Raw genomic sequence first — 12,456 nt, 5'->3', positions numbered from 1 at the left:
TACTGGTTGGGGTATGTATGTGAGCCCCAAACATCAATCAGGGATGTTTCTCTTTCACATTAATGTTTCTCTGCCTTTGTTTCCCTCCCTTCCTCTCTCTCTAAAATCAATAAAATAAAAGTAAAAAAAATATGGATGGTGCTTTCTTTCATGTTATTAGGCTGAGAGTACTTTTATATTTAGTGGAGAAAAGCCATAATTATCCCCCTGACTCTCCAGAAGTACCACCTAATGCTGTTTGTCAAAAAGACAACTTCCTTAGCATTTGGCTTCCTGTGGGGGTAAAGATGAGTGAAAACAGAAGAAAACTAAAGAAAGAAAGGCAAAGAGGAGCAATTAAGAGAGATATTTAAGTCCTAGGTTGAGGGAAAAATATCATGTGTTTGAAACTCTTTCAACTCAAATGTGTTTTTCTTCCTCTCTACCAACACTATTGGCAAAATATTATTATTAATTAATTTTTAAAAGTTATCATACCTCGTTCCATGTGCTGCACATGCTGTTTTATTTAAAGCTTTAACATTAAAAAAATTGAGATTATAATTGACATATAACAATATATTAGTTTCAGGTGTACAACACAATGATTTGGTATTTGTATATATTGTGAAATGATCACCAGAATAAGTCTAGTTAACATCCATCACCATGCATAGTTACACACTTCTTTTGTGATGAGAACCTTTAAGATCTGCTCTCTTAACAACTTTTAAATGTGCAATACAGTATTATTAACTATAGTTACCCTGCTGTACCTAACACCCCTAGATCTTACTTACTTTGTAACTGGAAGTTTGTACCTTTTGACCCTCTTCACCCATTTCACTGCCCTGACTCCCTGCCTCTGGTAACCACCAATTTGTCCTTTGTATTTATGAGTTAGGGTTTTTGCTGTATAGGTTTGTATATATTGTTCCACATACAAGTAAAATCATGCAGTATTTGTCTTCCTCTGTTTGACTTATTTCACTCAGCATAATGCCCTCAAGTTTCAGCTACACTGTCAAATAGCAAGAGTTCCTTCTTTTATATGGCTTTTATAAATAATGCTGCAGTGAACATGGGAGTGAGGATATCTTTTTGAATTTTTTTTCATTAGATAAATGCCTAGAAGTGGAGTTGCTAGATGATATGCAAAATATTGTTTTGACTAGGGACTTCCGGCCAAGATGGAGGCGTAGGTAGACACACTGTGCCTCTTTACACAACCAAAAGAAGGACAACAACAATTTAAAAACAAAGAACAACCAGAACTGACAGAAGATCGAACTATATGGAAGTCCGACAACCAAGGAGATGAAGAAACGTTCATCCTACCGGTAGGAGGAGTGGAGATGGGCAGCCGGGGCAGAGAGGACTCGTGGCAGGGTGGCAGCTGGCGGACCCAGCGAGGTGGTGGATTGTGGAACGGGGCAGGCCAGGCTGCAGCTAGCAGACCCCACAAGGTGGTGGCTGGCAGACCCTGCGACCCCACACTCTTGCATAGATAAACTGGGAGGAACGGTGGGGGAGTGAAGCAGACTGAGCAACCCAGGGCTCCAGCGCAGGGAAATAAAATCTCAAACCTCTGACAGAAAACACCCGTGGGGGTTGAGGCAGCAGCAGAAGAAACTCCCAGCCTCACAGGAGAGTTCATTGGAGAGACGCACAGGGGCCTAGAGTGTGCACAAGCCCACCCACTCGGGAATCAGCACCAGAGGGGCCCAGTGTGATTGTGGGTAGTGGAGGGGGTGATTGAAATCTGGCAGAGAGTGGAGCAAGCGCCATAGCTCCCTCTTGGCCCCTCCCCCATGTACAGCATCACAGTGCAGTGGCCAGCATTACCCTGCCCTGGTGAACACCTAAGGCTCCTCCCCTTTATTTAACAGGCGCTCCAAGACAAAAAAAAAAAAAAAAAAATGGCCCAAATGAAAGAAGAGATCAAAGCCCCAGAAATAATACAACTAAGTAACGAAGGGATAGCCAACCTATCAGATGCACAGTTCAAAACACTGGTAATCAGGAAGCTCACAGAATTGGTTGAATTTGGTCGCAAATTAGATGAAAAAATGAAGGCTATGGTAAGAGAAACAAAGGAAAATGTACAGGGAACCAACAGTGATGGGAAGGAAACTGGGACTCAAATCAATGATTTGGAACAGAAGGAAGAAAGAAACATCCAACCAGAAAAGAATGAAGGAACAAGAATTCAAAAAAATGAGGAGAGACTTAGGAACCTCTAGGACATCTTGAAATGTTCCAACATCCAAATTATAGGGGAATCAGAAGGAGAAGAGGAAGAACAAAAAATTGAAAATTTATTTGAACAAATAATGAAGAAATTCCCTAATCTGGCAAAGGAAATAGACCTCCAAGAAGTCCAGGAAGCTCAGAGAGTCCCAAAGAAGCTGGACCCAAGGAGGAACACACCAAGGCACATCATAATTACATTACCCAAGATTAAAGAGAAGGAGAGAATCTTAGAAGCAGCAAGAGAAAAGGACACAGTTACCTACAAAGGAGTTCCCATAAGAATGTCAGCTGATTTCTCAAAAGAGACCTTACAGGCAAGAAGGGGCTGGAAAGAAGTATTTGAAGTCATGAAAGGCAAGGACCTACATCCAAGATTACTCTATCCAGCAAAGCTATCATTTAGAATGGAAGGGCATATAAAGTGCTTCTCAGATAAGGTCAAGTTCAAGGAGTTCATCATCACCAAGCCCTTATTATATGAAATGTTAAAGGGACTTATCTAAGAAAAAGAAGATAAAAAATATAAATAGTAAAAACAACAGCAAACTCACAGTTATTAACAACCACACCTAAAACAAAAACAAAAGCAAACTAAGCAAACAACTAGAACAGAAACAGAACCACAGAAATGGAGATCACATGGAGGGTTATCAACAGGGGAGTGGGAGGGGGAGAGAGGGGGAAAGGTACAGAGAATAGGTAGCATAACTGGTAGGTAGAAAATAGACAGGGGGAGAGTAAGAATTTTATAGGAAATGTAGAAGCCAAGGAACTTATATGCATGACCCATGGACATGAACTATAGGGGGGGAATGTGGGAGGGAGGGGGTGGGCAGGATGGAATGGAGTGAAGGGGTAGAAATGGGACAACTGTAATAGCATAATCAATAAATATATTAAAAAATATTGTTTTGACTAATGCTACTTTGGGGCCACACTCTGGAGTCTTTGCACTTTCCTGTGATAAGGACTGGACTCCTTGTATTTTCCCATAATAAGGACATTTGACAATAAGGACATATCCAATATTACCCTGTGCATAGCTCTACTATTACACTTATTATATGGTATCATTGTGATGTGCTTTTTATGACAGTGTTGTTCTCTAGACTATAAGCTCTTTGAGGGCAGAGACTGTTGTATTAATTTATATCTCTAGCACTTATTGGTGGTGCTCAATGATTGTTGAATACAGGAAATGAATAAATGGATGGTACCTTGCTATACATTATTATGCTAAAGGTAGCATTTCTACCATAGACATAAAAGAACATGAACACATTCCTGAGTACTTACTGAATTTTATTTTGAATTTGTTAAAGAAGAAATTGCTTTGCACCCTTCAGTCTCAAATTCGTAAGTTCCTTTCAGTTGACCCTAAGTAAGCTTTGTAACCAACTGATACAACTATTGTGTTGTATGGGCCTCCTTAGGGACCTCTGAGTTAGAAGAGAAGAGATCTTACCTCTCAGTCTGGAGAACTTTAAATTACATTAGCCTGTATCCATTTGGTAAATATACTCTCTGCATATGACCCCTTCAAGTTGCCATATTTTTTGGTCAAAAATCTTGTCTCTCTACTCCCTTTTCCCTATTCTCTTTCTTTTTAGTTCCGCAGGGATGGGCAATGAATGGCTGCTCACATTTTTACTGCAGTCTCCCCAACCCTCTGGCATGATCATGAAGTCCCTCAGGATATACCCTCATTACCTACTGTATTCTCTTGCATAGCACAGATCAAAATAATTATCTGTAATGTTTTCTTTTCTCTCCTGCTATATAATCTACAAAAAGGCAGGAACCTTGCTCATTATTTTATACTTAGCACTTAATGAAATGTCTGGCACTTGTTAAGTCCTAGTATATGTTTTGAAATAAGACAGGAAAAAAAAAAACCCCTAGATAGCAGATTCCTTCAAAATCCTCCGTGAAGCCAATCCAATCAGGTGCTTCCTTATACTGTTTATTCCTTTACATCAGTAGTTCTTGGTTGAAGACTGGGGAGTAGGGGAGAGGCAGAGCATATTAGAATCACATGTTAACTTATAAAATTATATATCTTTTATAGGAAATTTTAATATGCCATCCCTTTATCCGGTGAGAAATGTATCAAAAACTTGGGTTCGGGACAGTTTAGAAAAAGCTTCCTAAATGATGGGTTCCTGTTGTATAAATATATTAGCTTATGTATCAAACTAGTACCATGCTACTGTGTATACTACTGTGTGGGCTTATGTTCGTTATTCTACTAGAACATAAACTATGTAAGCACCAGGTTTTCTCATCTTTGCTTCTGAGTGCAACAAAATACACATAGTGGGTATATAATAAAAGCTTGATGAATTAAACTCCAAAATATCAAGTCTGGGAACATAAAACAAGAAGTATGTACATTGGGAGGTTTGGGAAAGTGACTGTGAAAGAAAGCATGCTGTAAAAATTATGGCATATTAAAAGTAGAAGAAATTTTGGTGTAAAACTTGGAGAAAAACAGTTATATGATAAAACAGAGGTGGCTAAAAATCACCAAAAATCTTTTGCTCTTTAACTTTAGTTATTTAACAGAGCACACAATACTGTCTCTTCACTCAATATATAAGTATTGAATGTCTACGTGTGCCAGATATTGTTTTAGGTTCTGGTTACATTTTCACAGATAATAAACTGTAAGTATATACAAAACTTTTACATGTCTAGGAAAATACTTTTTTCTAACCCCAAAAGTTAATGTAAAATAAAAAAACAGCCAAAAAGTCACTTAATACATTTGCTAGTCCTGCTTTTCCACAACCTAACAAAATAGCCAAAAAGAATTTCTAAAAAAATAATTCTAGAATTAGGAGATACCAAAGCAAAAGTCGTTTGCTATAATCTAAATAAAATGTGAATTTTTGTACCCCTATGTTTATTGGAACATTATTTACAATAGCCAAGATTTGGAAGCAACCCAAGTGCCCATCAGTAGATGAGTAGATGAAAAAATGCTGTGGTAAATTTACATAATAGAACACTACTTGGTGATAAAAAAGAAATCTTACCTGTTTTAAAATATACATTTTATTGATAATGCTATTACAGTTGTCCCAATTTTTCCCCCTTTGCCCCTCCTCCACTCAGTACCCCTATTCCCTCCAGGAACCCCCTGCCCCCTAGTTCATGTCCATGGGTCGTGCATAAGTTCTTTGGCTACTTTATTTCCTATACTATTCTTAATATCCCCCCCTCTATTTTGCACCTACCAATTTGTGCTGCTTAATCCCTACACCTTTCCCTCGATTGTCCCCCTTCCCCCTCCCAACTGATAACCCTCCAAATGATCTCCATATCTATAATTCTGTTCCTGTTCTGCTTGTTTGCTTAGTTCATTATTTGGATTAAATTATTGATAGTTGTGAATTTACTGCCATTTAAATGTTCATCATTTTGATCTTCTTTTTCTTATATAATTGCCTTTAGCATTTCAATAATAATGGCTTGGTGAGAATCCACTTTAGATTTACCTTGTCTGGGAAGCTCTTTATCTGCCCTTCCATTCTAAATGATAGCTTTGCTGTTTAGAGTAATCTTGGATGTAGGTCCTTGCTTTTCATCTTTGAATACTTCTTGCCAGTCCCTTCTAGCCTGCAAAGTTTCTTTTGAGAAATCAGGTGACAGTCATATGGAAACTCATTTGTAGGTAACTATCTGCATTTTTCTTGCTGCTTTTAAGATTCCCTCTTTATCTTTAACCTTTGGCATTTTAATTATGATGTATCTTGGTGTGGTTGTGTCCATCTTGTTTGCGACTCTGTGCTTCTTGGACTTGTATGTCTATTTCCTTCACCAAATTAGGGAAGTTTTCTTTCATTATTTTTGCAAATAAGTTTTCAATTTCTCGCTCTTTCTCTTCTCTTTCTGGCACCCCTATGATTCGGATATTGGTATATTTAAAGATGTCCCAGAGGCTCCTTAGACAATCCTTGTTTTTTGGATTCTTTTTTTCTTCTTGCACTTCTGATTGAATGCTTTTTTCTTCCTTGTGTTTGAAATCATTGATTTGATTCTAGGCTTCATCCCCTCCACTGTTGGTTCCCTGTAGATTTTTCTTTATTTCACTTAGTGTAACCTTCATTTCTGCCTGGGTCTTTTTTATGCTGTTCAAGTACCCAATGAGTTCCTTGAGCATCCTTATAAGCAGTATTTTGAACTCTGCATTTGATAGGTTGCTTATCTCCATTTCATTTAGTTCTTTTTTCTGGAGTTTTGTTCTGTTCTTTCATTTGGGCCATGTTTCTTTATCTCCTCATTTGGCAGCCTCCCTGTCTTTGTTTCTGTGTATTAGCTGTGTAGAGCTGCTTTGACTCCTTGTCTTAGGAGTGTGGCCTACTATAAAAAAGAGCACCTGTAAATTGTATGGGGAAGATGGAGTCTTAGGTAACCACCAGGGTGGAGCAACCTATGTCACAGCTCTGTGGTGGCTCTGTGTTGGGGAGTGCTCAGAGAGGGGACAATGCTGCTGCCTGGCCTCTGGAGTTTTTCCTGGGAGGAAGCTGTCTCCCGGTACTCGTCCTATTGCCGGTCACTTCAATTTTTCCCTGTATGCTACTGGTGCCCTTTCTACTATTGCCCTGTTGCAGAATCCCAGAAGGGGTAGGTCTGCATGAGTCTTAAGTCCTTTGTGGGTCCTTTAAGAGGGGTTTCTTGAGAATCCTGCAGTTTCTTTTTCTGCCCCAAACTCCATTGGTTTTTACAGCCAGAAGTTATGGGGACTTATCTTCCTGGCACTGAAAGCCTAGGTTGGGTGGTCTGGTCTTGGGCTGGGATCCCTTGCTCCCCAGGTATCCCTCCCAATTTTTATCCACCACACGTGGATACGGGACCACCTGTTCTGCATCTCTGCTCCACTCAGTGTCTCTGAGCCTCTCCACCTCTCCGTGCTTCTCAGCACTTCTCCACGTGTCTCCACATCTCTGCCCCTCCTACCTGTCTGGATGAATGTGGTTTCTTTAAATATTTTGTTGTTGGACTTCCATACAGCTCGATTTTCTGACAATTCTGGGTGATTATTTGTTTTGTAGTCTAGTTGTAATTTTTTCCTATTGTTGTGCAAGGAGGCAAGGTGTATTTCCCTATGCCTCCACTTTGACTGAAGTCAAATCTTACCTTTTGTAACAGCATGGACTGACCTGGACAGTATTATGCTAAGTGAAATAAGCCAGTCAGAGAAAGACAAGTACTATATGATCTTACTTATATGTGGAATCTAAAGAACAAACTGAACTAACAAGCACAACAGAGACAGACTCATAGATACAGAGAACAGGCTGACAGCTGTCAGAGGGGAGGAGGGCTGGGGCTGCTGGGTGAAAAAGGGATTAAGAAAAAAAAGAAAACCCTCATAGACATGGACAACAGTAAGGTGATTACCAGAGGGAAAAAGGGGGGAGGTAGAAGAGGGTAGAAGAGGAATAAATGGTGATGGAAGGAGTCTTGACTGGGGGTGGTGAACACAGAACACAATATACAGGTGATGTATTAGAGAATTGTGCACCTGAAACCTATATAATTTTATTAGCCAATGCCACTCCAATAAATTCAGTAAAATTAAATTAAAAAAATAAAATGTTAGTTTTAAAGAGAACTTTCTAGGACTCTTTAGAAACTTCTAAACTGGAGACCAGAAATATAAAGGCTGATGTACTCACATACAAACACATTTTTCCAAATCTTCTAACACTGCTGATTAATTTTAAAAGAGAAGGAAAATGCTCCATGCGTCACTGAGCGAGAACTTTCAGCCTCTCTGGAAGGTGATGGAATTAACCCAGCACCTGAGGTAGTAGTCAGGCTACTTTCTAGTTGTAGCTAGTGAAAAACTGTCTAAGTGGCTTTTCTCCTCTGGCCTTCAATTGCTTTATTTATGAAGAATGAGGGACTTGGGCAAGAAGATCTCTAAATATCCCTTCCATTAGTTCTAAATTTAGCTATAAAATTCTACAACTCTCTATGACATAGAACTGGGGAACATGCTATGCTCTCTCTTTTTTAAAGCACATTTGTCTAGTCTTTGAGTCCCTGAGAAAATGAAAGATGTTCTGTCTGTTCTACAGATCTAGCACAGGTTACATCGAGCAACTTCTAGGAAACTGGCATTCAGTGCCATATTTGGGATAATCATGTACAGAGAATTCATGTAACTTATTTTTTTTTTAATTGTCAATATCAGAATCACTATGCACCCTACAAGAATAGGTTTGGTAGAGACTTGTTAATTTCTGGTGAAAGTATATTAGCATACGCTTATATAATACACTTTTACTGAACTGAATGGAGCTAACTACTAGCATATGACAAATTCAGCATTGTGTGTTTAGTACTAATTTCTTGAACACAAAAACTCCAAGCCCCTGGAATATTTATGTATCCTACTCTTTGAATCTTAGAAACAATTAATGTTCCTTAATGACAATTAATGACATGTTTGAAAAACACCTAATTGTAGGAACATCAATGATAAGTGCTACTTAATTACAAAGATAAGTTAAAGCAGATTTTCAAAATAAATCAAAAGAGGATAGAAGAATAAAATAAGTTTTATTAAAAATAGTTTTGTCTTTCGACTTCTAAGGGGTGAATTTTTAATGATATCAAGCTTTTGACAAGTAGTAAGGTTATGTCTCATAGTCAGTTTCCCCACTTTTAATGTGTTTATTTTGCAAAAGCCTTATCATGTAAATAAGTCTTATACAACACTATTGCTTTTCATATAGCTTTTGCCAAGTAAGTTATGTTTTTCCACCTCTCTTTCTTGAGGAAAAAAAACCTTGTGCATTTTGAGGTTTTACAGAATTTGGTAACCTAATAACTATAATTTTCTAGGTCCTCTAAAGCAAAACAAGGAGCAGCCTGAATACTAGTATTATTTCTATGCAGGGATAACATTTTTCAAACTATTTTAGAACATTTAAACATTTGCCTAGGTTGCTTTGCAAAGTAGAGGTAAACAAAATACCACAGTGGCCTTACCTTCTGATTCAATCTCTGATTCCCTTAAGTCTTACTTGACATCATTGAATTCATTCATTGAATGCCTATTTGATACAAAACGTTGTGCTAGATAGACTGGATTGGGCGGGGGTGGGGGTTGGGGCAAGGATGAAAAGAACATGTCTAATAAAAGAGATCCTAAATATATACACAGATTATTCTTTTTCTCATGTACCCCTCTTTACTAGTTCATTCCTTTTCACCTAAGCAGATATTTAAGGTTCTGACCCTAGTGTACTCCCCTTCATGCTATTTTTTCCTCCACCACTGACATTATTGAAAGACTAGGCCTCCCTCTCCATCTACATTTGTCACTTACTATTTACTTCCTAACCCACTGCAATCTAGCTTTTGCCTCATTTAAACTTACCAAAACTTTCCTCTTAGAAGTCCCTCATTCAATTTTTTTCACAGCCAGATCTGGGGGCCTCTTCTAAGTTCTTCTAGTTGTGCTCTCCAGCATCTCCCAGCCCTTAATGCTGTTGATATTCTTCACCCTCTTTTCATGCCGGTTTCTGCTTTTCTGGTTCTCCTCTTTCTGCATGCTATTTTCCATACCTCCCTCCTTCACTTGTGTTCTGTTCTTCCTAGTTGGATCGTTTCTCTAACTCACAAGATGTGCCAGTGACTCCTGCCTTCTCTTTACTGAGATCTGAATTCTTATCTTTCACTTCTTCCTAGATTCCTTAATACATGGATGTTGGCTATCCCATAAGCACTTCAACTACAACATAAAAACAAACTTTTCATTTCCCCCTCCAAACTGTCTCCTCATCCCATTTTCCTTTTTTGGTTAATTCATTTTATCAGCCAAACCAGACACCTTGAATAGTCTTGACAATCTCTCTCCCTGCAGACATTTATATTCATTGGTCATTGTTCTGATATTTCTCTCAATTCCATTTCTTCTCACCCATCCCAATGTCTTAGTTCACAATAAGAACTCACAATCATTGGAGTTCTCATTAATTTCCCTGATTTCCCCTGTCCTCAGCTTTATTTATCCTTTTTATTGCTGTCTATAGTAGTTTGGTTTTTGTTAGCAGATATGATCACTACCTTGATTTATAAGGCACAGTAACCAGAGGGGAAGGGTGAGGAGGATAATGGGGAAAAGAAGGGGAAGGGTAGTCGAGGAACATGTATAAAGGACCCATGGGCAAAGACAATGGGGGGTGGGGTAGGATTCAGTGTGGGAGGTATACGCATGGGTGGAGTAGGGGAGAGTGGTGGAGGGGAAAATGGGGACAACTGTAGCTGAACGATAAAAAAAAAAAAGGAGAAAAAAAGGCACAATGTGATGTCAGAGAAAGGTATGAAACAAGAGAAGAGGAAGAATGGGGAATTAAAGTCTTATGAAAGAGAAGACATTTGAACTGGGCTTTGAATACCAGGTAGGTTTTTTTTTTTTTTTTTTTTAAATAGGGAACTGAAGGACATAGTACAGAGAGGCCCACAGGCATTTTCCAGGAAGAGCAAAGAACACAATTTGTCTGAAATTTACGTGGAAAAGAGAAGCAGTGGGATAAAGTGGTGGAGGCTAGACTGTAAACGATCATGAAGGCCCGGCAGGTTTGAGTAACATACCTGCCATGTGCATTAGGAATTTTTACTCTGTTATATTTTCCTAAAAATTAACATTTGGGTAATTTTCCTTTATATCACAAAGAAGACTAAAGAAAAAAAGAGTAACATGTTGAAGTTTAAATTTATTTGCCATTGATGTTTTTCTTTTTTGCAATATACACCAGAGCTTCTGTTCACAAAGAAGAAAGGAACTACCTTAAAAATGCTGAGTGCCACAAAAATTTGTGAAACCACTTTTCTGAATTTTTATGAAGCCACTGAGAAATTATTTTTTAAGTTGTCAGCCTTTTTTAAAAATGAAAAAACATCATTTATATAATAGGACATCCTAATCAGCAAAGCTAAGGTTTCACTAATTTTTATATTTATGAAAAACATAATTTTTATTCAAATCTCAATGGCATAGGGGAAAACCTAGCTGAATGACTCATAATTAACATAAGTCAATTCTTCTCTACATCAGATTATTTTTTCTGCAGAGCCAACACTATTTTATTATTTACTTCATACACCAAAAGCATCTCTGAATATGAAATATTGACTAGTTAAAATTCTTAATGACTAAATTATCTCATTAAAAATAAAAAGGGCACATTTAAAAACATGATTAATGTCAGAGATTTTGATAGCAGGACTTGAAAATAAAACTGATACTTTAAAAACCTATAAAAATGTGTAAGTGCCCATTTGACTGAAGAGGCAACATTAATCTATAAGAGTGTTTTTATCAAGATTCTGTAGATACCTGCTTCATTAATTCAAAGTATAAAACAAACAGTAGCTAATGTAATCATTCCTCATTAAGTTAATTCTGGGTAGCCTAGAAAGTCAGCTCTTTATTTCTGCTTTACTTGTCTTTGGAGCCTTCCTCCAAAGGTATCTGGACAGGGTATTGGGCTGACCATGCTTGAGATGATTCAAGAAGATTTTGGAGCAATCAGCGAGATTGGCCCATGGTCTAAAATTGACGGATTATTAAATGACCAAAATCATGGCAGTATGTGTTTATCTTGATAATTACTGAAAAACGAAAAATTTCTCCCAAAGTACATCAATCCACAACTGGGTGCTTTTTCTACCCAACGCTGAAAATGGGTATTCGAGAAACAGCTAGGTTCCCAATTGGAAAAATGCTGAAATCAAGTCTTTCTATGATGTTTGGTCTACACGTCATGATCAAAATACAAGTTCTATCTTCAGATGGAACCATATACCGTTATCTAACCATACCATTTATACATTGTTTAGCCCACACTGCTTTGGATTTGTTCTCTGGGGCTACATCATTATGCAATCGTGCAATGTACTGCCCCACATTAGTGGGCAATTGATCAGGACATACAGAAGACATACGGAATCATATAATTCATATGATTCAAGCATATGAATTATATTTTTATGGTACTGAGTCATACAGGTGGAAACTTTTAAATTCAGGTGACTGACAGGCATCAGTTGCCTAAATATTTGGGAAGACTGACATTGTAAGATATGGAATAACTAGGTGAAAAGTGAAAAACTCAGTGAGGTAGGTTGTTTGACTTACATAGCATCATAGACTTTTCAAAGTTAAAAGAACTTAGCAATCTCTGATTTCAGTGATTTTCCAAC

General features: G+C 37.9%; 1 protein-coding gene across 4 annotated transcripts in view; it reads right to left on the bottom strand.

Annotated features, from left to right (window-relative positions):
* Positions 1 to 12,456, bottom strand: part of PPARG (peroxisome proliferator activated receptor gamma) — a 142,353-nt gene that overhangs the window by 27,931 nt on the left and 101,966 nt on the right. The gene's annotated exons all lie outside the window — the stretch shown is intronic.

Source organism: Desmodus rotundus, chromosome 8 (genome assembly GCF_022682495.2).
Source record: "Desmodus rotundus isolate HL8 chromosome 8, HLdesRot8A.1, whole genome shotgun sequence".
NCBI classification, from domain to species: domain Eukaryota; kingdom Metazoa; phylum Chordata; class Mammalia; order Chiroptera; family Phyllostomidae; genus Desmodus; species Desmodus rotundus.
This window is presented reverse-complemented; position numbering and strand designations above follow the sequence as displayed.